This window comes from Mirounga leonina, unplaced genomic scaffold, assembly GCF_011800145.1.
Source record: "Mirounga leonina isolate KUSES-001 unplaced genomic scaffold, KU_Mleo_1.0 Mir_115, whole genome shotgun sequence".
NCBI lineage: Eukaryota > Metazoa > Chordata > Mammalia > Carnivora > Phocidae > Mirounga > Mirounga leonina.
The window spans coordinates 60,366,833-60,392,651 of NW_023270268.1; the positions used below are offsets into that span (position 1 = coordinate 60,366,833).

Below are 25,819 nucleotides of genomic sequence, written 5' to 3' on the forward strand. Positions count from 1 at the left end.
TAAACAAAAAGATGTTGAATAGTAAGGCCAATTATCTTTGATGAAAGAAGGCTGAACTCCTTTAACCTGTACAAGAAAGATTTAACAGAAGGCATCCAAGTTACGGGAAGGAAATTTATCTGACCCAGACATAACAAGCAGAAGTGACTGTAACTTAGCATGCCTCTTTTGAGTAAGGCTTTATATTAGATTTATTGAGATGCACATTGGTGCTATTTGTGTCTTCTAGTTAGTAAATTAATACCCCATGTAACACCTTGCTTATAGTTATGCAACTTCTCCGTGGACATCAGATGTAAGTCCCATTCTTAGGGAGCTGAGATTTATAAAATCTGGGGAGCCCTCTTCAAGAGTACAGATATATCTTATCTTGGCAAATTTTACAAAAACATATGCTCATATGAAAATATTATTTAACTTCTTGTAGGGCCGGAAGTGACCCACGCTAGTAGGTGCCCTGAAGATTAAATTTCTTTTTTTTTCTTTTTTTTTTTAAAGATTTTATTTATTTATTTGAGAGAGAAAATGAGAGAGAGAAAGCATGAGAGGGGGAAGGGTCAGAGGGAGAAGCCCCGATGCGGGACTCAATCCCGGGACTCCAGGATCATGACCTGAGCCGAAGGCAGTCGCCCAACCAACTGAGCCACCCAGGTGCCCCTGAAGATTAAATTCCATTAGCCTCAAGGACAGTTCAATTCTGACTGTATTCCAGGCCTCTGACACATTGCTGATACATCGTTGTTGCTCAGGGAAATCTTGTGGAATGAATTTATGAATTCTTCATCACAGTATCTTTAAAGCAGTATGATTTCCATTATTTTTGTGCTATTGATGTCACTATCTATGGCTTAATGTTGAACATATACTAGCATTAAGATTTTTTTTTTTTTAGATAAAGAAAATACAGGATCTAAATCAACCAGTATTTTTCTATGTAGAATCAATAATGTATTCGTAAGGGGCTGCTTATCATAAGCTAAAGAGATGAGCAATGACGACAAATGAATGCACTTAGGCCAAAAAGGATGTCAGCTGGATGGATCTGACAAACAAAATGCAAGACTGGTTAGGTTGGAATTTTGAAGATTCTATTGTGCTATCTTCTAACTTTTTAGAGGAAACAGGGCTGGGAGATTTTGAATCGTGGAGAATTTGCACTAGTGAAATCCTCAAATCAGAATGATTTTAGTAGAGCTTTGGTTACCACAGGGCATTAGGTATGGGAGACCATGTTTCGCTGAGGATGGACTATAGTAGAACACATGCAGTCTGACCCTGGAGCATGGTCAGAGTAGGCAGAGCTGTTTGCCTCTTCTGTTCTTGAGTATGTGTGGTCAGGTGAAGATTCATGAGTGTTTCTGCTTTGAGATGAGATGAGATGAGATGAGATGAGATGAGATGAGATGAGATGAGTTGAGATGAGATGAGATGAGATGAGATGAGATGAGATGAGATGAGATGAGATGGCAGTAAAAAATAAGTGAAGAATACAGAGTTGTAGCTTTCTCTTGATTAAGGTCAGTGTGGTGGCTCAGGTCTTCCCAGAGATTCTGAAAGAAAATATAATAAAAGTAGAGGATTAATGAGGTAGGCAAAACAATTTTAAGATAGTCACATGGAAAGGTTTCTTCTCTTAATGATTTGGTTGGAGTTGTAAGGGGATCATTTAAAAGGAAAGAAGACCACATTATTAGCTCATTATATCCCTGATCAATATAGACCACCCATTTCTTTTAAATAGTTTATGCATAATAGCTAATAGATTGCCCAGGGAAAACAAAGTATCATTTATAATTGCTATTTGAATATTTTATGTAAAAGCTAATCTTCTGAAGACTTAGAGAAATCATTGTAGATTAAAATAAGAAATAAAGATTTGCATTTATAAGAAATTAATGATCACTCTGAAATTGAAGAACCATTTAGTGCTGGGAGAAATAAATACAAATTATAACATCTATCTGATGGAGTTTTGTTTAGATTGCTTCTGGTGATAAACCATCTATAATAATATAAATCAAGGGCTGGTGTTTGCCATAAATTTGCAATGTTTAGCATAATTTTCGTTTGCATTTCATACTAAAGTGACACCAAGAAATATGAGATTAATAGTTATTAAGTGAAAATGACTTTCATGTCTGCAGTCATTTTTAGAAATAGTTATGTGTAATTCATTTAGGGAGCAGAGAAAATTAATTTGCAGCTGTGGTGGGATCTAGTACATTAAAACAAAGAGGGAAGTGGCAGATAGTAATAAACTTTTGGAACATAAGGGTGGATTCATTTTTAACCCCTCATTTTATTTCCCTCTAACTTCTCGATACCTTATCATGCACTTCAGGTCACCACACTTTTGTTTGTTGACTCCAGAACATTATACTAATAGCTTAAGGAACAAGAGAGTTGGTACTTGTTCTCAAATGATGTCTTAACATTGGAGAGCACAGGCTTATCTATACCTAGGGGGATAGAAGGTCAGATGGTAACAGCGGCAGTATGGTGTCTTTTATTAATTTTAATTAGTGTTTTCATTAGGAAGTGTCATATTAAATTCTGATTTTTAAAAGATGACACATTATCTACTTTCATTTGTTTCACTGCATTACAAATTGGCGGTGCTGTTGAAGTTATATTCTATAAATAATTTTTCTTTGAGAAACCTAGCCTCAGCCTTTATGAGCTTAAAAAATATAGAGCTAATATTTCCTAAACATTTACCATGTTTCAGACACTATGCTAAATGCTTGTATGTATTAACTCATTTGTGTTATTGTGATTACTGGAGCCCTTTTTAAGCAAAGTCATGCATTCACTCATTTAGGACCTACTTACTGAAAACCATCTTTGTGCCAGCCACTGAACTAGGTTGGAAGCACTAATGTTTTAGAAGAAAGTGGAGGAAAAAAGATCATATTTGAGTTTATAAAAAATAATTCCAACTTCTGGTCAATATGGTATTATAAGTTCATATTTTGAAGTCCCTCTGCTCAAAGTATCTATCAAAGCTAGGTAATATATTTTTTAAACACTCTAATAAAAAACAGTATTATATGAAAATTGAAAATCAAACCCCTAGGTGGACCAGAGAGGTATAGAAATGCCAGCCAGTGGTGAGTTGAAGTACAGTGTGGGCTTGCTGGGCTCTGGGTTTGGAAGCCTTTGGAGGTAGCTTAGAGGCTTGGTCTAGCTCTGAGGCAGCTTGTTCTCCCATTTCCTCACAACTCTAGCCGTTCTGGGGTTGGGAAGGTTAGGGAGAAGGGGTGAGGGAGGTTAACATCCTTACAGTGATGGAGGCAGTGCCTGATGTTACTTAAATTTGGCTTGGTTCTGTCTGAAGTTGGTGCTGTCTGTTTTAGGTGGTGTGCTCTGTGTTCTCGGGGGAAGAATTTATCTTCAACCCAGTCTGTCTTTAAGGATCATCATACAGAGTCTGTATGGCCCACATGCCCAACTGCTTCTTTGGGTGAATGTGTGATCACTTGACCTGGTAGCCACATGAAGCCTGACTTCTTCCTCTCCTCTCATCTCAATGGTTCTTTGCATGAAGCCACAATAACTCTCCTGAATTTGTGGAGAACTGAGACGGGGTGGGCTTGCTGCAGCTTGGTTTCTGCAAGCCCTACTTTATGAACTCTTCCAACAGGGCCTCTTAACTTGATTCACACATCTGTGGACCAGAATCAGACACTCATTTACGTAAGACTCCAAAACATCAGGGGACTCATGATAAGTACTTCCAAGAAGTACATACTAATGTAAAAGTAACCATTAAAATCTTAGAAATATAATTGAGAACTAGGCCAAATATAACACAGAGAACAGAGAATATAGAAAACGTTTCCATCCAACTGACATAAGAGAGAGCAGAAAAGAATAAGTGCAAATGGCTGGTGTATAGAAGCCACAAAATAAGATGGAAAAATACGTACAGTCATGCTTATAATGAAAATGTATGTAACTATATTTACTTTACCTATTAAAAGACAGGAACTAACAAATTAGATTTTTAAACAATGCAGCTGTAGATATAAAAGAATGTATGGTAAAGTAACAGAACAAGCTATGAGTAAGAAAATGCTAACCAAATGAAAGTAGTTCTAAAATGTTAACATCAGACAAATGATTTTTAAGGTAAAACAAAAGAATACAAAACACATTAGCACGGATTAGAAGATACACTACATAATGATAAAAGGAGAGATAATACACCAAGTATATACAATAATCATCAACTTGTAAACACTTAACAATATAGCATCAAAATAAAGAACTAAATTGTCAAAATTGTAAAGAGTAATGTCCAAGTTAACTAATGGGAGATTTCAGTATGCATCTTTTACGATCCAATACCTAGCAGAGAAAAACGTAGTAAGTATAGAGATTTGATCAACAAAATGCACAAGCTTGAATATGTGTGTGTGTGTACGTACACATGCATTTGTCCATGTTTCATTACCAAAGAGTACATATTATTGAGTACACAAGTACATAAAACTTTTAAACACAACTGCACAAAATTTTCCATATACTAAATGATATATAGTGTTATATTCATAGATTTTGAGGAATCACTATTATCCAGATGATAGTCTTTGACTTCTGTATAATTTAATTAGAAATCAGCAATATTCAGTTCTTTCATGTGTTGGGAGGAAAAACTTGTCCTCTACCAACTTAAATTTGTGGTTGGGGCCCTGCTAATTAACTGACAAAATTCAGATTAACCAGAAAAGTTCACTGTTCGTGCATGCAGAAGTACTCTATAGGGAGTAGCACACCAAACAGTTAGGGGTAGGTTTATATACCAGCTTATTAAGAGGGAGGAGGCATTTAAGGCTTGAAAAGATGAGGGGCGCCTGGGTGGCTCAGATGGTTGAGCGTCTGCCTTTGGCTCAGGTCATGATCCTAGGGTTCTGGGATCAAGTCCCGCATCGGGCTCCCTGCTAGGTGGGGAGCCTGCTTCTCCCTCTGCCTCTGCCTCTCTCTCTCTCTGACTCTCATGAATAAATAAATAAAACATTAAAAAAAAAGCCTTGAAAAGATGAAAGATTCTGATGATGTTTCTTTACACGTTTGTTTTTGGAATTCTGATGCCCAAGGTCCGTTGCATCCCTGATTGGAGATCTCTCTGGAGTAGAGGGGCTGGGGTTTGTGACAGATGACTCTTATCAATCTTTGTTATGTCATATAGGGAAAGTTCATAAAAGATTTTTTTTTTTTTTGCATCTTTAACTCAGATGTTTCTACCTTGAAGTAATCTTTACACCATCCCTAGGTTGCTGGGTTCTTCATTCTTCATTTCCCCCATGTGAAACTTCTTGGAAAGAAGCTGGGTTGAATGCTCTGGAGAGAAGAACTGAGCCTAGACGTTATGAAGTAAGGGATCTATGAAAGGAGAGAAGAACATAGATTAAACTGTTGGAGAAATAAAGAAAATCAACCAGTAATGGTTGGAGCAGACTATAAGCTTGGTTTCTGAGTCTACAGTGCAGCCAGTCGAGAAGATTTTAAACATTGGGTTTGAAGTATTTTTAGGTGGTAGAGTGAGAATATCAGTGTCAATCCAATAGATTTCCTGGTTTGAAGGTTGAATGTCTCTGGTGATGGCATGGACATCAGTGCCACTGTCATGGTTATTTCCTGGAGCAGAGCATGAAAGAATGAAAGCATCAGTCCCAGTGAATTTCCTAAGTAGTACCTACAGCAGCAGCTCCAGGCACAAAGGTTGCCCATCCCTGATCTGTTGTGGTGATGAGTTCTGTGAAGTTCATATCAAGTCATTCAGCTTCACCTTGAAGGTCTTCTTTAGATCCTGGTGGAAGGGGCAGCTACCAGACAACCTAGAGTTGTCTGGGTTAGTCAGATTTTAGTTCTCAGTGGTATCCAGTCAGGAGGGTGGGAGGAAAACTGGAAATGTTAATTTAGAGGGTGTAGCCAGATATTGAAGGAAACTAGAAGAATCGAGAATTTGGTAAGGACTGACCAAATGTGTAAGATGGCAGGATCCTGTCCAGTTTACATAGACAGTAAAACCTCAGATTGTCATCAGGACTAGATTCTGATAATCTACAAAAGTGGGATGTAGTTTCCCATTGAAACATAAACTTTTTTTTCCATAATAATTCCCATTTTAATAAAAAGTAATAAGATTGGTCTTGTTTATAAAGTAAGTCTGCTCACATTACATTTGGCTTGATTATTTAAGTGCTGCAAGAATGGTAATTGACCACATAGGCCTTTTAAAAAGTTACTTTGCTGGAATTTTTATAAGGAGTCTCAGATTGGACTTTAAAAGCCTCTCCAGCTAGGAAACCAAGCCAAAAACCTGTCATTAGATTTTACCTGCAGTATAGATTTAAATGAATTCCTCTGTTCTCAAGGTCCCCCAAATATCCTGATTCCTGGGCCAAGAAGTGACCTTCCTTATTCACCTATAAGGCTGGGAACCCTATAAGCCAGGTACCAGGCTATTTTTTCTCAAGAGGGCTTTGTAAGCATTGGCTCCATAAAGTCAACCTTAGTTCCTTTAAATTGTCTGATCATATGTGACTTACGCATCATTTAAAAAATATGACATTCTGGTCAAAGCCTTGGTTATGTAACCAATGTTTCCAATTATGTCCTGTAGCAAGGAGGACAGATTCTTATCAAATTTATGCAAATAACTATATTGCCACAAAAATAAGAATACCTAATGAGAGTTTTTAAATTCTGGAGGGATCAGACAGGGAGAAAAAGATAAATGTTTAAATGTTTCATTTCTGCTTATAAAAGTATAGTTTACAAAAATTTTTGTAAATTGTAGATAGCTTAAGAGAAAAGAGAAAGGGGTTCTTTTAAATCCAGCAACAATATTCCAAACAAAAGCCATAATCATCCTTTATCAGTTCATTCAGTCTCATGTAATTAATTCTTGTTCTGCTTGATCTTGGATTAGCAGTTTCATGAATCTATCAGCTTCTTCACTAGAATTTTGGAAATCCTGACTTAGTTCAATGGCACGACTTCAAAGTTGCTTTAGCAATGCGATTGGAAGTCTGTACCCTAAAGTACCTGGCATAGTCCTTTTTCATGGGTCTTTGAGAAAGTTCCTTTTCATCGAAGATAAGCACTCTGGCCCATAGCTGATTGCCACAGCGCTTTCAGGAAAGCATCAGAGTAAAACAATGACTCTGTGGCTGACAGAAGACTTAAAAAAGCTGTAGTCAAAGATCTGATGAGAGTTCGTTATGAAAGTAAAGCAGTTGATGAAGGCGTTTTTTTTTTTTTTTTCTGTGACATACAATATTCTGAAAATAAAAACTGGAGATATGACTGATGACATGTACTATTGTTTTCTAATATCAGTCAAAAGTACCAGGACATATCATGGACAGCTCAGAGGGTACTGACAGATTTTTAGGAACTTCATACAATTTCTGAATACTTCATATAATTTCTGAAGTATTAATAGTATTTACCTGTAAAGTATACTCTAGGGAAGGTTAAGCATCTCTTCTTTTTTGACAATGCTTTTCATGCAATTCAACATATCTAATTAATTTTTAACATCTCTCTTTTTACAAGGTGAAAGAACAAATCATTTGAGATTTTCCAGGGACGCTCTGAGAAATTTCAAAGTCAGTTCAAGATCAAGATTTTATTTAGGATTTGACTTTGAGAAGGTAAAATATGTATCAAAGGTGTCAAAATGTCAAAAGGTTTGAACACTTGATTAGGTAGGATTACAGGTCACTATGAAAAAATACTTAGTTATCTATTCAACAATGTGACAATGAAAGATTGTAAATGTAATTAAAGGAAGTGACATGATTATAGAAAAGAGCTTAGCTTTTTCAATTGTGAGAAGACTCAGTTCTCTTAAATAGTCAAGAACATGATTTAGGCAACACAGGAACTTATTCTGGTAGGACACAGAATCTTTGTTTTTTAGGCAGATTACTTAAAAGGTAAAGAAAAACCTTTGGTAATCCCTTACCAAGAGCAGACCAATAGCCCCCCAAAATAATAGAAATAGAAATAACAGAAAGAGAAAACCAGATTCTAGTTTTGTATTCAGGTACTATTAATACTATAGCTCATTAAAAACAAAACAAAACAACAAAACCAACAACCTTATAAATAAACCTATCCAACCTTAGCCAGCTTTGACCATGAAGCATAAAATTTTTTTTCTGCAAACCTTTTACAACTTCATATATCCAATCAGGTTTTATCCTATTCTTTTCTTCTTTTTCATTGTGGAACAACCAGTCATTTTACTTTAGGACAAAATTACTCTTATTTTTTCTTTAGCAATAACACATCTTAAATTCCTTGTCTACTTTTAATATAAAGTTGTTTCTCTTCATCCTTATTACTTATAGTATTTTCATCTACTAATTTTTAGTATCATTAGTAACTGTTGTGGAGCCCCCTCAAATGCATATATTGAAACCCTAACTCTCAATGTGAATGTATTTGGAGGTAGGGTCATAAAGGAGGTTATTCAGGTTAAATGGGGTTATAAAGATGAGACCCTAATCTTACAGAACCAAGTCCTTCTAAGAAGAGGAAGAGCTACCAGAGACCTCTCTGTGCGTGCACACAGAGGAAAGGCTATATGAAGACTGTGAGAAGGCAGCTGTCTGTAAGTCAGGAAGAGCTTTCTCACCAGAAACTAGCCTTGCTGGCACCTTGATGTTGGATTTCCAGCCTCAAGAACTGTGACAAAATAATTGTTGCTTGAACTGCCCAGTCTGTGGTTTCTTGTTATGACAGCCTGGATGACTAAGACTCTTTTACAGAGAAAACTAGAAGTAGATAATTATGAATTATATGTCATGTACCAGCATTTTGTAGCAGATTAGCAAAATTTATGAATATACCATCTCACAATTTTAAAGATATATGCTTCTTAATAGTACAAGTTCTCAATGTGGCAAAAAAGATTATGTTTATTTATAGACTATATCTTTAACCTTTCTGTACCATTTAAAAGTAAGAAGCCAAAGTATATATATACTCTACCTTATGCGTAATAATGAATGTGTCAGCATTTGATCTTATTTAGGAATAATATATCTATTTAATGAATATCTATTACTTAACTTAGCATCTTTAGCAAAAAGATGATAGTAACTATCTTTAGGCAGACATTATAAAATGTCATGATTATTGAAATAAAATTTTCAAAATAATGACTCAATTTGATTAAAATCAAATTGATTATTTTTATAATTTGAAATATTTAGTAGATACAATATTAGCTTATTTGACTAGCAAACCCAGGTAAAATAAAATTTATGCTTGTATTATACTTAATGCTGATAAATGAGAAGACATAAACATTTTTATTAAACCAACAATAATATTATACTAGTCTTATTTACCAGAGATTTACCCAAATCACACACATCTGAAAAACATTTGGGTTAGTTCCTGTACTTCTGGGAGATTTAGGGATATTTAATTTCTGTAAGAGCTTATTTTTCTCTAAGCCAATTAGAATAGAGCTCTTTTAAGGGATTTTATAAATTAATTTGGTAATACCTTCAGAGGTAGGAAAAAATATAACAAACATAAACATAAAGATAGATGCAAATAGAGCTCTTGGGGCTTTCACTCTAAAATTTTAGTCATGAGTTAGACATACACGGAAATGCAAAATTCACTAGTTTATGTAAGAGTTGGTTCATGTCTTTGCCCCACTTTGTATTTTTATCCTAATTGTGTTTCTGGCAGATGGAACAAGTTGTTATATGTTCAATATGAGAGCAAAAGCTTTCTACCAATATTTACAGAGAAGATTTTTTTAAGATTTTCTTTTGCCCTGACATATCTTATGGAGGCTGTAGACAAAAATTTGGGTGAAGAATTGGAGAGACATCACGTAGCCATCTGTGTGTCTCCAAATTTATCTGAGTGGCTAAAATATCCAGTCTGTTCCAATCAGCCTCCTTTTCCTCCTTATCAGCCTCAGATGGTTGCTTTTGGGGGTTCTTTGAGAACCTCTGATGGGGGTAAGGAGCCTAAAGTCTGAATAATTTCTGCTTTTTAATTTTGTAAAGGGAGTATTTTAGGCTAACCATGATATTTTTAATGTTCATTTCAATTTGGTCTTCTTATCGGTATCATTTGTTCAGGATGAAAGCTCTCTAAAAATCTTTTAAATATGAAAAGTTTTTCTAAATCAAAGAATCCCTCATCTAGCCATTGGTGTTTAGGATCTGCCTAGGTATCCCCATTCCAAATGTGACTCACATTAATAAGCGGTTTTATGGCTTAGTCATGAGTGCAGCAAGCATCTCTGAAGAGGGTGCATAAGATGCAACTCCCATAATTCAAAATCACTCCCAACTATAGCTGAAAAGAAGGAAACCAAGTTTCCATTGGTGGAAGTTGCCATTGGCAGACAGAATGGTTAGTTCCAACTCTCCCACAATCAAGGCATCTCTAGTCACAGAGCTGCTCAGCTGTGATACCAGCAAGGCAATACTGAGATGGGAAGTCTCAGCACTATAAGGGCAATGGGGAAAGAGATGACAAGGGTCCTTACGGTCTGAGACCCTTTAGTATTTAGACCTAGATGGCCTTCCCAAGACATGGCAATTTTGCTTGTGCACATCCTATCTCAGGCCCCAACCTAATGGCTGGCCACCTCTGAGCACAGACCTGACAATTTGTACCCACTGGCAGGCAGAAAATCAGAGAGTGTGCTCTCTCTGGTTCCAAGCCAAGCTCTCAGGACACAAAAGTGAGACTGAAGGAGAAACATGTCTGGTTTTATTGGTGACCAACTAAATTTGTCCCAAGCAGACTTAGTCTGGTGAGCACTGCAAAGTCGCCAGTCTGTGTGAGGCTGGCTTGAATAACAGGTTTATGGGACCTACACCTGTGTTCTATCCTATGATTCTCGTTCTTATGATAAGCAACATTTTTAGATGGCACAACACAAAACAGTAGCACAAAAGACAGTGACAAACAGAACACAATGGCTATCCTGGGAGATCCAAACCAAGAGTCCCAATACCCAGAGAACTAGATTAGTTTTAACCAAAATGTTTTCTCCTGTAAAACTAAATTTTGGAAAATTCCTTTTTGAAAAGATGAGAGGCTCTTACCACCTTTGCCCAACTGGACCCCAAACAGAGACCTGGGATCTGACTGGTAAGAAAGCTTACTTTGTCCAGCTTGGTCAGAGATCCCAAGAGCCATCCCATCCTTGCTGCAGAAACTACTGGGAGGAAAATCTTTTCCTCTACCAACTTAGGTCAAGTGTTTGAGGGCCTGCAAATTAACTGACAACAGAAAGGTTAATAGAAGAAAAATTTATTACTCATACATGTAGGAGTATTCTGTAGGGAGTAGCTCTCTGAACAGCTAGGGATAAGGATTTTTATACCAACTTAATAAAGGACAAGGGGTTAGGGCTTCAAAGGATGGAAGGTTCTGATGTGGTTTGTTTACATAAATTTGCTTTGAAATGTCCCAGTGCCCAAGCTCAGTCTCCCTGACTGGAGACTTCCCTGGAGTGGTGTTTGTGGGATGGGATGGAGGTAGCAGATGACTCTTTTAAATCTCTGCTTGAGTTGCACAGGGAAAGTTCAGATAAGGTTTCATTCTGTCTCTGTAGCTCAGATATTTTCAGTTTGATGTAATCTTTATACCATTCTGGCTGGTTGTTGGTCCCTTCACATGCAACCCTGGAGAGGTTCAACATTTAGCATTTAGAGTGATGGCAAGGAATGCACAGGGGACATGTGTGGGACAGGATGCAGAGAGTTATACGAAAGACTGTACGTAAAGTTGTTGAAATCCCCAGGCCCCCTCCTCCAAATTGCAGGGCTGCACAGATAGCCCTGCTCAACTCCCACTCAGCCACAATTATCTGCTTTCCCAGGCACGAGATTAGGATACTTTTCTGGAAAAAAAAAATGGCTCTAGAAATCAGATTTTTATACATTGACATCTAAGAGCTTCTCAAAAAAAAAAAAAAAAAAATCACCCCTAATCACCTGCCAGTGAGCCCAGCAATTATAAGTCCTTCCTATCATTCTTAGCTTCCAATCAACTTCTGGTGCCTCATGCTTCAAAATAGTCTGATAACCTGATGCTTGAGAGAGTGTAACGCATATAGGAGAAAGGCTAAAAAAAGAGCTAAGGGGACACAGAGGAAACTAATATTTCATAAAAAATCTAAGAAGAAAAAAATCTGTAATTCAGTTCTTTACATAGGGGGCTGACATCCGAGTTATTTATAGTTACAAACTATTACAAACAGTTAAATGTCAATCAACATGATGTTGGTTAAATTAATTCTGATATATTATTCTGATAAGTCCATATACTGGAAAAAAACAAAAGGGTTAAAGTAATTCTATATTTTTTAAAATGAAAAAAAAAATCATACCATGTTATTTGCTAACTTAAAAAAATACTTGCTGGGGCGCCTGGGTGGCTCAGTTGGTTAAGCGACTGCTTTCGGCTCAGGTCATGATCCTGGAGTCCCGGGATCGAGTCCCGCATCGGGCTCCCTGCTCGGCAGGGAGCCTGCTTCTCCCTCTGACCCTCACCCCTCTCATGTGCTCTCTCTCTCTCATTCTCTCTGTCTCAAATAAATAAATAAAATCTTAAAAAAAAAAATACTTGCTGCACAATTTAAACAATAGTAAGTAAATGTAATCCCATTTATGCAAAAATGTTTGTGCACTCCTAAAAAGTATTGTGTATGAATACATCAGATTGTTAGCAGTGGTTGTATCCGGGAGCATCTTGGGGGCACTTTTGACCTTCTATATTTATCCATTGTTGAGGCTTTTTTACCAGTAGCATTTATAGCTTTCATAGATAAGAAAGATTAATTTTTTTTTTAAACTGGGGACACCTGCAGGATAACCAAGTGGCTGACTGTACTTAGCTACAATTACTTGGGAGTCAAGAATGATACTGTTTTACTAAAACAGTCCCCAGCATGAGTTAACCTGAAATAAAAACTCATCTTAACCAAAACTATTCTGCTTGTTAACTATGGTTCAGTAATATAATGTGAAGTTCTGAAGTCACATTAACATTTCTTATGATGTTATCAGAAAAATTTCTTGGTGACAATCTGGATTGCAGATAGTTCCCTGGAAACTTTATTTAGTCAAATGCAATTTCCTTGTGATGCATAAAATGTTTTCTGTGCCTTTCCATGTTCACTGGTGCTGCTGGCTTTGGGTTTCTCTGAAAGTACAGATTTCTCTGGAGGACTTATTTCTTTGTAGGAATCAGGAAGACCCTGAGGGGAGTGTGGCAGATTCCTGGGATTTGGGGCTGGGCTGGATTGGGCTGGGCTGTCACTTACATTGCCCAGGAGCAGATATAGCCTAAGTCACTGTCAAGGAGGGGAGCTACAGTTGGTACCCCAGATCCTGGCTGTGAGAAAGGAGGCTAGAAATCAGAATTCTAAAACCGCTTTGTGGCTTCCAAGGTCCTGAGGAAAAAATAAAAACTCTTCAGCCTGAAAGGCCCTGTCTACCCTACCAAGCCTCTCCTCATTTGAGCCAATTTGGCCTTCTTTCAGATCCTCTGGAGGCCAAACCTTTTCACCTTTAGAGCCTCTGCTCGTTCTGTTTCTTCTGACTGAACAGCACCTGGGGGCTCTTCGATGACTGGCTTCTCCTCATCCTTTCAGGTCACAATGTCATCTCCTCAGTGAGGCTTTTCCTAATTAATGAATGTTAGTAAGCTTCCCCATCTGTATTTCAGCTCCCCGATCGCTTCCAGCTTAGCACTTCACATTTTGTATTTATTCGGGTGCTTTTACTTTCTCTCGCTTCTCTATTTCAATCGTATCAACGCAAAGTGAATATGGACTTTCTTTCTGTACCACCTGCAGCTGAAACTATCGATGCAGCACCCATGTCCCCTCTCCTTTACTACCGCACACTTGGCAGGTCTCCCAATGCCAGCATTTGCATTTCTTTGCCTGAAGACTTACTTTGGCTTCTGGAAGCTGATTTTGCCTACCTGAGCTTCCACCTAAAATGGTAGAGGAAATAGCCTTTAAATAATCACTGAGAGGAATTAGTATATAAATGCCCAAGCTCTGTCACCCATTTGGGGCTCTGGTTATCTGAAGCATTGGCTGGCTCCATAATGCATTTTTTTTTTTATTGGCTAACTCTTTTTCCCTGTCTCACTTCACTACTTCCTTACCAGTGTTTTCTGCATCTCCCAAATAACTACTGATACTCAAATCCTTGTGTGGGGCAATGCTTCTTGCACACGTAGTATTTGTTGGATGGATGGATGGATGGATGGATGGGTGAGTGGGTGGATAGATGGATAATAGATGAAGGGTAGGTTGTGGAATGAAATTCAAGGCTGGATAAGGTATAAGATTTCAAACTAGGAAAAAACAAAGGCATGCTGAGCTCATTCTAACTAGAGCTGGTTGGGAGTCATGAAAGCCCACATAAAGATGTAGGTATAGGCAGAATATCTGATATGGAATTTTTGAAAAGTAAGGTTTTCTTTAGGCCACTACCCAATTCTTGATGACATTATGGATACCCGACTTATGTGCAGTTTTTATATTTATTGCTTTAGTACAGTATTTACTTAAAGCATTAAAATGAACTATGCAAGCTCATGAATTTTGTTCAATGTAGGTGAAGTTAATAGTTCAAACAGTCCCTTTTTAGAAATATCTCTGGAAGTGAGAATTGGGCTATAAGTGAAGTCAGATGGTGAGATTTGGTTAGAACCACAGAAAGAAGTGATACCAGAAAGAGACCGCAGCTGTACACGGTGGGATAACTGATTCCAGTGTGGGCAGAACTGTTAGATGTGCTTATCAGTATCATTATTGTGCTGCTGGACAAGTTCCCAGCATTAGCTAGGGGCTGACTAGAACTCCTGAATCAGAAATCATTTTGACTTTCAGCAGATTATGAGCATGGAGACTTAGCTAGATGGTGAGTTTTCTGAAGGCAAGAACATCAAAGCCTGACCCCAGTGAGGTCAGCACATGGAATTCAGATGACTTTGAATGCATGAAAAGTCTTAGTGTGGTTGGGACAACTTGCTTTTATAGTTGGTATTGTTTTCATATATAAAACAGTTGATATGGAGTAGTAAATCATTCATCACTAAGTAAAGCATTCCTCAAATTAAAAAAAGATCTTAGGGGTGCCTGGGTGCTCAGTTGGTTAAGCGACTCATTCTTGGTTTTGGCTCAGGTCATGATCTCAGGATTGTGAGATTGAGCGCCGAGTTGGGCTCCATGCTCTGCGGAGTCTGCTTAAGATTCTGTTCCTTTCCCCTTCCCTCCCTCTGTGCACTCCCACATGTGTGTGTTCTCTTTCCTCTCTCTCAAATAATAAAATCTTAAAAAAAAAATTTTTTTTTAACTCTGACATTCCATGCTGTCAGTGTTATCTAGCTCCACACATTTAAAAATTAATGTGTTTAAAATGTCTAAATTTATATAAACTTTCTGTGAGGAAATATTAATATAATAGTACCAGTTGAAAAACATTTGTGCTTAAACAAGCATTATGTGTGAAACTGAACTACACATGCTGATGGAAAATATAGTTCAGAAATAATTTCCTGGAAACATTTAACTTCTTTTGATAAATTGGATTGCCTTTTCTTCATGGATGTTAAGAATCGTACAATTGGGGGCGCCTGGGTGGCTCAGTCAGTTAAGCTTCTGCCTTTGGCTCAGGTCATGATCCTGGAGTCCCGGGATCAAGCATCGGACTCCCTGCTCATCAAGGAGTCTACTTCTCCCTCTGCCTCTGTTGCTCCCCCTGTTCGTGCTCTCTCTTTCCTCTCTCAAGTATATAAATAAAATCTTAAAAAAAAAAGAAAAAATAAGAATCATGCAATTGTTTCTTTTTTTAATTTTAGCTTCCAAGGAGCTCAGAACTTAATTCACAGCTCAGTTTTTCTAAGCATAAGGTAGCTTATGACATTTATATTTATCTTCTAAATGTCTCCTTGTTTTTAAAATTTATTCTGATTATTCTTTTTCCTGGGCCTAATTTTTTTTTTATATTGACTGTATTTCTCTCTCTTACTTTATGTATTTATGTAAGTCACCACCAGCTTTTGTGAAAAATGGAAGAATAAATGATTCATGTATAAAACACAAAGAAACAAGCTACTTTTATCACATTACTACTCTTTTTTTTTTTTTTCCCAAGGCCAAATGTTTGTGAAGAACAGCAGTTGAATGTGGTGAAACTCCCACACCTGTGTGTGCAGGTATTCACGCACATTGTCAGATCCGGAGGCAGGGCTGTGCCGGCCTCAGAGGATATGTGGGTGATGAAAGAAGGTAAGGGTGCTTCCACTATTTCCTTTTGATTACTAAAAATCAAAACCTAAAGGTTCAACTGCATCTAAAGTTTTCATCCAGTAAGTTTTAGAAAATAATTATATAATGAAGTAAATGAGCATAAAATATACCCACCAGGAACTTTCAGAGTTATTATATACTTTCCTTCAGAGACAAGATATATCATTACTTTACTTTAGGCCTCATTTATGTGTGAGTTATTTTGGGTTAGATGCCACTAATTTTACCTCATGACATGATAGACTGTTGAAAGCTGAAGATCAGAGGACTGAGAAACAAGGAATATTGTGTTGGTTTGCTAAATTTAGCACGACTTGGATCCAGGGCATCCTAGGTTGTGAACCACTCTCTGACCTGCCCTTGGTTCTCTTGTAACACTTTGAAACCTAGAGCTTCTTTAACTTTATTATGGCTTTTGAATTAGGATTAGCTCAGCAGGCTGGAAGAAGAGAGAAAAAGCCAGTACAGTGCTTTCTGAGTCAAGCCTTCATATGGACTTTTTAAAATCAAAGTGTTATAATAGTTTTACAAAACATCTGAGTGCCTCTTAGTGCAAATAGTTGCTCATGGATTAAGTTTTATGTAAATGAATCAACTGGGTCTGAATTGAAGATATTTAAAGTTAAAAAATATGGTTTAAGGTTAATGAATTTATCACGTCATCTCTATCACTATCATTATTATTACTATTGTCAAGGAAAGTTGGGGACATTTATAAATACCCGGATTTGTCACTGTATAGAAATAGCAGAACACTGGTAATATAGGACTAAATAAAATAAGACTATAATTGTGAATATGTACATATATATAGTGTGTGTGTGTGTTTAACCTTCAGATAGTCTTTTTTTTTTTTTTTTTTTTTGGTCTGCACTCAGAAACTTTAAGTTTAAATCAGAAAATGTCCCCTGGTTCTTACTAGCTGTTTGGCCCTAGGCAAAGTTCTTACATTTCTTTGTGCCTTAGTCTGTAAAATTACAAAAATAATACCATGCATGGAACTATGAGGATTAACTGAAAACATATTTAATATATGTGGCACCATGCTTGGTACACAGTAGGTACTCAATATGTTTGTTCCTTAGAGTACTTGTTTTTGAAAATGGCTTTTCATTTAGATTTTCTCTTCTCCCCCATGGGGTTTAATCATTGCTGATATTAGATTGAACCAAAGAAAGTCTGCCACCACATAGACATTTAGGCTTGGGAAAACAAACACGAATAAGTAAAACATGTTTTATATTTTTATTCTCAAGAGCTTAGTAGTTTTCTATGTTTTTGTTGTTGCTGTTGTTGTTGTTGTTCAATAAATATTTATGACACTGGGTTTGGAGGTGAGGCAGTATTCGGAGAGGTTTGGCGTTTTTGCCAAACTAATATCCCTCTTGTTTATATATATGTATACAAACCTGTTATTTATATCCCTACTGCAGACATACACATATAAAAAAATGAGGTTACACTTCAAGATGGTGAATAGTTGTGTCAAAAATGGCATGTCTGGTAAGTTCCATTTTTGGGAGAGGAGAAAGACATTGTCATGTTGGGGAAAGGAAGATTGGAGGGAGTGGAACTTGGAGTTGGCCTTGAATAATGATCACTTGGGCTGGGATATGAGGAGAGGTATGTGAAGGGAAGAAAACAGGTTAATACTTTGGGGATAAAGAATATATATCACATAGATTTGATGGGAAGAAAATTAGCCTGTTTAGAGATATTTGGTATTTTGGTTTATTGAGAGGTCACAGTACTGAAGAGTGTAATCTTTTTAACTTTGTGTTCATTATTGCCATCTTAAGGAGCTTTTGTAAACTCTCTTATTTTTATTTTTTTATTTTAGTGATTGTCCCCTTCCCCCGTGAGTTTTAATACCACAGATATACTTTTATTTGTATACTGTGCTCCTTTATAGGACCAAAAACCATTGTATGAGCTAAGATTTTTTTCACCCCTCCCACCCAAGAACCAACTGTCATCCCTTTATGGGTGATGTCACCACTACTAAGAAAGCATACTATACTGGGACCAATATCTGAGGGGACTTCCATGTTCAGTTGAAAAGTATGTACCTTATTATCTTCAGGATTTCATTCTCTTCGTCATTTTGGATTTCATTCTTGATAGCTTGAGTGACCTTCGGATAGTTTATACCACAGGGCATAGGATCTTTTTTGATTTTCGTTAACCCTATACCTATTTTGAATCTTAGTTACATAATCTTGTTGCGTACACACACGTATAGTATAAACAAATAATGTATTTGTGTGTGTGTATAAAGGGCTGGGTTTGGGTTGGTGGGGAAATGTTTTAATAGTCTCAAGATAGCAGCTTTGCCTTAAGAGGAAGCATTACTGAGCTAGATTCTTGTATTTCACAGATCCGGAACTACACCATCTACAGACAAGCGTACAGCGTGCAGCCCATCTATAAGCGCTGCTCTGGTCGGAGCTGGTGGGACCATGAACCTGGCTGCCCACGCTGTAAGTTTTCATTCCTCCTGTCCAACACTCTGTCCTGAGAAGTAATGGTTTCCCTGTTTGGGGTTCCAATCATACCATGTCTGTCAAGTTTTAGGCATCTTTAGAATCACCACAGATTCAGAACAACCCTTTGGACTGAAAATTCACACTTGACATGTGCAAAAAATGCACAAAAAGCTTTCCTGTTAAGCGTTCCTAATGATAGGTCAGAGCTCAGAACCCATAGAACTGTTGCTTTATATTATGTCTCTTTATTTAAAAGACAGTTTATTTAAAGCCAGACAGGTTACACCTTGACTTTTATCTCCCTTTTCTGTTTGCCCCTCTCCATATCATCAAATTTGTAATCCACAGCTGATTTCAAAAGTCTGGAGGGAAATCACTGTACTAAATCTAAATGGGATTTCTCAACTTGTGCTTGTCATGATTAATTGCAGAACTCTGGAGGCAGTTTACTTTTTAAGATGAGGTATGCAGTCCTTTGCAAACCTCTGGTGAGGGCATTCCAGAACCTTTGGAGTATGTTTGACAGCATTCAAGCAGCCGCATAGTGGCATTATATAGTTCATTCCTGCCAGGAGAAATGGCTCTGCGTAGCTCCTCCCTTCCCTATGTGTTTATGGTTATTGCGAAGTCACTTAAAATGCTTCAGTGTGTTGCAATCAATGCAGCGCCACAGCACCACCATCCATCTCTCCTGCTATCCTGTACCCTAGGGAGTTTGTAGGCATCCTGCTTCCTCCCCCACTGTGCTTTCTGCTCTTGAAATATCTTAGTGAAGTTGCCGCAGGCTTCCCATGTTAAGCAGGCTTAGTGTTGAGTGGTGCACCAAGGGTCAGGTGTATTTGCATGCTCTGTGAGGCCACTGCAGCTGGCTGAGTTAAGCTCAGTGAAAACATCTGCCCACAATGTCATCTCAACTATGCTAGAAACTCCTGGAAATTAACGACTGAGATGACTGCTTTATATTATAGATGACACCTGTCACAGTCCTTTGCCTCTGGTGAGTATTAGTGTTTCCCACTTGGCTTTTAGATTGTTTTGGCCACATGATCATCTTATCCATGGCATTTCTTTAGACTAGTGCTACTCAAACTTGAAAGTGAATACAAATCACCTAGTATCCTGTTAAAATGTGGATTCTGATTCAATAGGTCTGGGGTAGCGTCTGAGATTCTGCATTTGTATGAGCTTCTAGGAGATGTGGATGATACTACGTACAGAGTTCTACATGGCTTTAAACAGCAAGGCTTTAACTTATGATGAAAACATTGTGTGATCTTGCCTTGGAGGGGCTGGTGGGAATTTCTAGGTTGTATTTACTTTAGCGACTTACTAATGAGGATTTTCTTTTTCTCTTTCAACTCCATTCGTTCTCTCATACTCCTTGTCTACACTCGTTTTAGCTGTTTCTGCAGTGGGGACATGTTTCAGTGGAAGGAGGTGCTCAGACAATGAGGCCCAGCGGTGCCAGTGTTCAGAGGGTTTCCAAGGCCCCCACTGTCAATATGGTGAGTCGCCAACAAGACTATTTTATTATGATTTGGAGCTGTCTGCTTTGCTTTTAGGAGGCAGCCAATTTTGTCGATTCGGACTAATGGCAGGGTTATCCCTCCAGGGACGGGTGAGCATTTAAAATGAGCCACGAAGCAAAAACCTACAACCTACAGTGTACTCAGCATCACAAAATATGCTTTGCAGTTTAGTTTTAATTATTCACTATAAGAGTTCAAAGGGTGGCAGTAAGTACGAAATAGTCTGTTTTGTAAAGGAAATGGCAGCTTAATAAGAAAACCTCATTCTGACCTCAGGTGCTAAATCTTTAACAGAGCAATGGTTTGAAAGTGCCTGTACAGTATTTTTCTGTGAGGTGTCTTTGGTTTGTGGATGAACAAAGTGGGGATTAGCACAAATTCAATGTGATGCAATGTTTACTACTTTTGTGCCCTTTATTAAAAACAAAACAATACAAAAAACCCAACTTGCTTGATTCTCAAAGTATCAAAACTTGGTAACCTAATTTTCAAGGTTAGAGCTCTATCAGCTGTCAATTTTGGACATGTGCATTTGAAATATTTCTTGTACAGGAAATTTTCAAAATGGCCAATGATTTATCTTTTACTGCATCTGCCATGAGATCGGGTGCTTTCAAAAGGATTTGTTTTGACTTGATCATCTGATTCTAGTCTTCAGAGAATGTGACTGCATCTGCATTTATCTTTTCAGGGAAGAAAAAAACAAAATAAAATCTATCTTATAGAAGTTAAAGAAATAGGTGTAAAAATCTAACAAAAATATTGTAGTCATTATCTCTTGCTGGTTAGTTTGCCTTCCCTTATCCGTCACTTGAATCTTCGTGAATGAAATTGGAAGGTGGCTGAGAGCTCATCACTGGTACCCATTTGTCTCTTCTCTTGGCATAGGTTAGGGCTCACGTTTTCCAGGGGTCACCTTGAAGCTATTCTTGCAAATGAATCCTAATACTCTTTTCTGGGCTGTTTGCTTTTCTTTCTCTTTTCTTCTTTTTTCAACAAATTTGTGAATTAACATGAAGCTGATTTTCAACCCCAATTTATTCTTTCACTATGGAACATTGATTCTGAAACAAGGGTTAGTGTACTCTTCGAGCTTTAGTGTATATTTTCAACTGTTCTCATCAGTTTTCAGAAGCTAACAGAAATTATACATTGATACATGATAAGTTATTTTCCTTTAAATAAATTGTTTCAATAACATCTGTAATGCTGATTTCCTCATCTTGATCAATAGCTGTGATGAGCTAATTGCCCATGTCATCGATTCATTAAGAATTAAAGAAAAGAATTCATTATTACTTTATTAATTCGTTTTGGCAGAACAAATCTTATAAAACATCAAGTCCCTGAGGAGAAAGGTAATTAAGGAGACATATGGTAATGATAATGACTTAGAAATTACACCTGGGTTAATTTATTGTTTGTTTTCTACATCAGTACTTGGATATTTTGGTATTTTAATCTCTTAACTTTTATATACCAAAGTAATTAAAATGCTTTCTGAAATTCAAGTTAGATTTTTTTATTTTTCAATTTTGGGTTGATGAGAATACTAGATTATCTTAAATGTAGGCAGAATCAGTGTATTTTTTTCCCACGTGTTTGTTGATATACCAAAAAGTTCTGGAAGTCATGAGAGACCAACCATACAAAATACCTTTGCAAAGTCTGCATTTCATTTTTTGGCATTATTGTCCAATTGTGTTTATCTTTAGATTTTGACACGTTTCTTCTCTCACTGTAGAACTGCTATGTTGAATTTAAAAAGAAAAATGATGAATTCTGAGGGACATACCACCTGAAGTAAGAGTTCAGATATCTCCTACATGGTATCACAATTATCCAGCAAAATGAGGTATCACAAAGTATGTAAATGTAAAAGGGTTTCATGGAGGAATTTTGAAAACTTCCTAAGAAATCAAATATTTGGGTAAACAAATGGAGACCCCAATTAAGAAGGAATGACATTAACTGAGTCTTGAAGTGGATTAAACATGAAAATCAGCAAAGAATTTTTTTTAAAGGAATATAGCTGATAGGATATATACCCTATCAAACAGGTTGAATATAGTCTGGTGGTACTGACTATAACCTATCTCTTATTCAGCTGGATTTGCGTTCTGTTGGTTGAATACATAATCCTTTGTCTGCTTGACACTAGTCTTTCTCTCTATATATAGTATATATATCACAATGAAAAGAACTTTAATGTTTTCAAATTATATAAACAATTCAAATGATAAAAAATTAATTCAAATTTTGAAAAATATCAAATTATAAAACATTACCATATGTACAATAAAGTAAAAATGCAGTCTTATTGCCCTCAAGTCATTCTTTTATGTTTATTTATTAATATTCATACACGTATATGCAATTTTACATAAAGGAGATTATATCCTATATACTGTTTGCCACGAATGTCCCTCTTTTTTTTTTTTTTACCTTCTCCTTTCTTCTCCCTCTTCCCTTCCAGCTTCTTCTCTCCTCCCCAGTAACAACCTGTTGAATCTTCTTTTGTATCTTTCTCTGCACTCATATACTCATATACAAACAACTAAATAACATTTCATGGTATAGAGGTACCATACATTTTCAACCACCTGTTTGTTGATGGCCATTCATTTTGTTTCCAAGTTTTGGCACAATAATTAGTGCTTTTATTTCTGTGATACAGATTTCCAGAAATGGGATTGTTAGGGTCAACGAATATGTGTATTTTTTATTTTAATATATTTAAGGATCAAAATATTCATTTAAATTATTTGTAAAATGTTTTGTGGGCCATGGTAATGACTTTACCAACTTATTTGGTTGGGATGCATTAAAATCTAGATAAATGCTAATTATTTACTTATTTTTTGACATGTTAACAGAATAGGGAATCACTTGTATCTTCATTCCAAACCAGAGATATGATAAAGTTTCTAGGATCAGGGTTATTGTAAGCATGGATTGGTCTTAAGATAGGGTAATGTTGACTTTAGTAGAAATGTATGGGGGAAAAAAAGTCTAGAAAATGAACCAGATGGACTATTAAAAATGGAGAAAATAATCTAGTCCTGGAGAGAGAAGGGACATGCTAATAACTGAGAGAAATGCTTGAAGTTAATAATGATTCTAAAATTACTGATCTACTTAACTCATTTGAAAAATCTGACTCTAATAAGGAAAAATGAAGAAAATGAATTTGGACAATTAGGAAGTAATGAAGAGCTTTCTAAAATAGCTTTGATTAAAGGAATCAAAGGAAATACTTTGAAGATTTGAACACATGCAAATCAGGCTAGATAGATGGTGGTGGAATTTTCTCTCTTTTTTTAATTCTATGGATCCAGGAAGAACAACTTGGAGCTTCATTTACTGATTAATATCACACACAAAGTCACACCTTTTCTTCTCATCACTTATTCCATCTTCCCTGTCTCTGGTCAGAAGTCAAGTTAAATTATAATGTGCCTAATGGTTGGATGCTAGGACTCTGAGCTCTTCTTGTCTCTTTTATTCATATATTAATTAATGAATTAATTAATTCTTCTAGTCAATCTTCCAATTAGTAAATTTTATATACCATGTTCTGTGTAAGATACTGCAGATACCAAAACAAATATGGTATTCTTAGTGTGGTGGGGAATAGAGACCAGGAAATCAGGGATTATAATGTAACTCACAAGTGCTATGATGGAGTATGATTCTGTCCTAAAAGAAGACAGGGGGAGGGTCCATCTATATCATGCCAGACAATGAGGGAAGTTTTCTCAGAAGAGTTGAAAATATAAAATACAACTGATTCTTAAAGATAAACAGAACAGTAATATGAAATTGGACATAGGATATGGAATATTTCCCAGAGACATGAAAAGCACAGCAAATTTAAGAAATAATAATAATAATACAAGTAGTTCTCTTGGCTGCAATAAGAGATGTGTGTAGGATGTGGCAAAACATGGGCTTTGTTTAGGTTTAGGGCAGCAGTTCCTTAGCTTTTCTTGGTCTAGCCAAACCAGCTATTTCAGAACTGTCTGCACAAGTGGCTAACTGATGGGGTTCTGCAGGGACTTTTCCTTCCCTAAATTTAGGTTCTGAGCAGGCAGGCCAGCAGTTGGGATTTCTTTTCTTTCTTTCTTTCTTTTTTTTTTTTTTAAGATTTATTTATTTGTTTTTGAGGGAGGGATTGGGAGAGAGAGAAAAAGAGCACATGTGCACAAGGAGTGGGGAGGGGTAGAGGAAGAGGGAGAGCGAGAATCTCAAGCAGACTCCCTGCTGGGCATGGAGCCCAGTGTGAGGCTGGATCCTCAGGACCCTGAGATCATGACCTGAGCCAAAATCAAGAGTCAGATGCTTAACCGATTGAGCCACCCAAGTGCCCCAAGCATTTGGGATTTCTTGAGCATACAACAGTATTCGGTGTTTCTCTACTTCTATATCAGAGTTCCCAATGTCTCCATTACTTCAAAGTGTGATGTTTATGCACTTTAAAGAGGAAGTGTTGCTGGAATGCTGTCTGGTGGCATGGAAGGCCCACAGAAGTTCTGGAGTTGAGGTTGGGTCTCATCACTGTCTTCTTTTCTTGAAGAAGTCATTTTGTATCCCTGAGCCTTAATGTCATCATTTGTAAAATAATAGCTCACATTTTCCTGAACACCTTTCATATACCAGACACCATTCTAAACAATTTATATGGATTAAATTATTAATCCTTACAAGTTGATGACGTGAGTACTCTTATTTGCCCCATTTTTGTACCTGACGGAGGGATACCAACTTGTCCAAGTTCAAACAACTGGGAAGAAGGAGATAAGGGATCCATATCCATGTGTTCTGGCTTCAGAGCCTGTAAGCTTAACTTTCAAGTCATGGTCCCTTTATAAAAATACTTGACGTAATGCCCTGTCTGCTAGGTTGTTCTTTGTGAGAGTCCCATGGGATAATGCATGAGATCTGTAATTTGGAAAACGTTATCCAAGCATTACTTCCTTTGGTTGACTGCAAATTCTCTGAGTTTTGTTTTGTTTTGTTTTGTTTTTTGTTGTTGTTGTTTTTTGAGAAGGAACAGGGAGGGGCAGAGGGAGAGGGAGAGAGACAATCTTAAGCAGGCTCCACACCTAGTGCAGAGCCTGACGCAGGGCTTGATCTCACAACCCTGAGATCATGACCTGAGCTGAAATCGAGAGTCAGACGTTTAACTGACTGAGCCACCCAGGTGCCCAAATTCTCTGAGAATTTTTAGAGGAAGTGCACAAGGTGAAAAGGAAAAGGGTCCTATTGCTGCTTTGCTTCCTATCTTATGGGAAATCTGAGCAAACCTTAGGTGTTGGGTCATAGGTATGATTTAGAGTGAACCAGTATTTTTCTCAAGGAGTCCAGTGAGCATTCTACATGATATATTTGTTTTATGTGAATAGGAGTTTGGACCAAAGGATTTTCTTTTCTTTTCTTTTTTTTAAAGATCTTATTTATTTATTTGAGAG

General features: G+C 37.1%; 1 long non-coding RNA gene across 1 annotated transcript; it reads left to right on the forward strand.

Annotated features, from left to right (window-relative positions):
- Positions 1–16,232: 16,232 nt before the first annotated feature.
- On the forward strand, positions 16,233–21,498 carry LOC118000206. The gene is made up of 3 exons (XR_004676414.1): positions 16,233–16,312; positions 18,711–18,813; positions 20,220–21,498. It is a non-coding gene; the product is annotated as an uncharacterized LOC118000206 (long non-coding RNA).
- The last annotated feature ends 4,321 nt before the right edge of the window (positions 21,499–25,819 follow it).